Below are 2,722 nucleotides of genomic sequence, written 5' to 3'. Positions count from 1 at the left end.
GCACAGATTGTTTTACAAAACAGCACTAGCCTCTGAGGCAGGAGACATTTATTCCTGTGGGGTGAGCTGGGCATGGCAGTGCCGGACAGAAGACCCACAGTCAGCCTAGGTCGTCGCTTGGCAAGTACACCTGCAGCCTGCACAGCAATGCCTGGGATGTCACTGTCAGATACAATAAAAATCCAGAGGTCTCCTACAAAATGAATGTGTAACAGAGGCTTTTAATAGACACCCTTGAGTCAGGAGTTGCTCAATAACCTATGTGGGCCGAAGACTCATCTATCAGAGCGTGAAGCCTCTACACCAAGGCAGGCAGCAGGGGCTGAAGCAAAGAACGTGTCTGGTCATCACACACTGTATAAGACTCAACCTTGCTCTTCAGGGTCACCTCAGGGTGCATGATTGCTGGAGACAGACTTTTGAGGAAACTAGGAAAGACCCATTCCATCCTATCTGCTGGAAAGTCACCAATCTTGGGTATTCAGGTGGGGAGTGGGGCTGGGGAGCTGGTGGGATGGAAAGTGCTTCTTCATGTCTTCTATTTGATCTTGTTTAGTATTTTGTTTTAAAAGCCTGGACGTTGTGAGTCCAATTATAATAGAATGACTCTACTGTAATAGCAACTATCCCACACAAGTTAAGTAGAATATTGCATTCCCAATTATTTCATGAGAACTATAAGATTTTATTAATGACTCCAATCTAGCCTAGGCTCATTGTAAAACAGATTAGGAACACTCTTAAAATTGTTGAAAACTAAAATGATAAGATAGATAATGGCTAACTTAAGTTCAAATATTCTACATGTTCGGACCCAAAAAGGAGGGAGGGAAATGGGGGAGGAAGGAAGATACCATTATTATCACCATTTTGCAGTTGAGAAAACCGGGCACAGAGGAGCGTAAGTAATTGGACTTGTAAGTAATTGAGGAGGAGGGAAAAGGAAGTTGGGGAGGCTTGATAACCCCTTCTCCCACTCGAAGATTCTTCCATATCTTCTCAAAACCTGACACTAAAGACTATACTTTCTCTCTTGTGTATGCTACCTCTCCTTCCTAACTGGATCCTTCCTGTCTTTAAAACACGCTCCTTCACTCACATCTATTTCATGGGGTCTTGACTCCATTTCCAGGTGGTGAGAAGATTTGGGATAAACTGTAGAGACAAAGGAGGGCTGACTGCCACGGAGGAAAAGGGGGTGGGCGAGCGGGTGGTGGAGGGGGCATCTACTTGGTTCTGACAAGATTATTCATGTAATCACACCCTGTAGAGCACGCAGAATTTGGGTAATGTATTTTTAAAGCACATTAACCATCACACACATGAGGGAATGGCGGCGGGGAGCAGAGGGAACAGTGGTGTCCAAACAGCAATCTCCAGATGAGCGGATCCAGATGCGGCCTCAAGTCATTGCACCTGAAACATTTTGTTGTTTGTCTTTAAAACAACCGATAATTAGGGACTCTTGATGAAAGAATTATTTGCTAAAAAGGGGGCAGAATGAAATAATTGTTGAGACCTTAGTTTTTAAGGTTTATTGGTGGTATTTTTATAAAGAAGTCCATAAAAGTGGTACTTTTCACTCAGTCTTAAATCAGTTCCTTTCTTGTCACCTTTGAATATTGGCCTGTGACCTCAGTTTAACACCATCAAGACATTCAGAGGCCTTAGAGTTCATTCATTTTTCACTCTCACTCAAAATCCTACAGCTGATCCTCAGAAGGTACATGGTGTGTGCCTCAGGAAAGCCCCGGGCTTCTCCAGACACCTATAGTTGGCAGCTTTTTTTCACGAGCAACTCTCAGTTCTCACCCTGCGCCCCCTGCAACATGCTGTGTTGGTCTGCATGTCTAGCTGTTGCATTCACAGTGGTTCTGTGGACCGGTAAGCCTGATCGTGTTGTTAGAGCAGCTAGAGTAGCTGAGTCTGAACATTTCTACATTGAAATCTATATTTTATAGTTAATTAAAAATTACAGAGTTTTCAGATTTGGGTTAAGACATGAAAAACTTTTTTTTTAAGGATTTTATTTATTTATTTGACAGAGAGAGAGGCAGCGAGAGAAGGAACACAAGCAGGGGGAGTGGGAGAGGGAGAAGCAGGCTTTCCTCTGAGCAGGGAGCCCAATGCGGGGCTTGATCCCAGAACGCTGAGGTCATGACCTGAGCCAAAGGCAGACACTTAACGACTGAGCCACCCAGGTGCCCCGAATAACTTTTTTTAAAAAAATTATTTATTTTAGAGAAAGAGAGAGCTGGAAGGGCAGAGGGAGAGGGAGAGAGAATCTCAAGCAGACTCTGCACTGAGGACAGAGCTGGATGTGGGGCTCGATCCCACCACCTTGAGATCAAGACCTGAGCCGAAATCAAGAGTCTGACACCCAACCAGGTGCCCCAACACAATTAATTTTTAAAAATTGTGCCTGGGGATTATATTATCAATGAATTCATTGGAAAGGAGCATTGCAAAACATTGTTTAGAAAGGGTATACTAGTTCTGAATCTATTCACGAATGTACCACTGTTTTTTAAACAGTCCCTTGTTGATGGACTCTTAGGTTATTTCCTACACTTTACTTCTACAAATAATGTGATAATGAAGAACTTTATGTACTCCATTTTATATCTTCACAGTGTTTACATTTATTAGCTCCTTAACATTAGAAAATCCAGGAAATTTTTCATGTAAAAAACTAGGTCTCTGTCTTATAATAAAAATGGCA

The sequence above is a fragment of the Ailuropoda melanoleuca genome, chromosome 5 (genome assembly GCF_002007445.2).
Source record: "Ailuropoda melanoleuca isolate Jingjing chromosome 5, ASM200744v2, whole genome shotgun sequence".
Lineage (NCBI taxonomy): Eukaryota > Metazoa > Chordata > Mammalia > Carnivora > Ursidae > Ailuropoda > Ailuropoda melanoleuca.
This window is presented reverse-complemented; position numbering follows the sequence as displayed.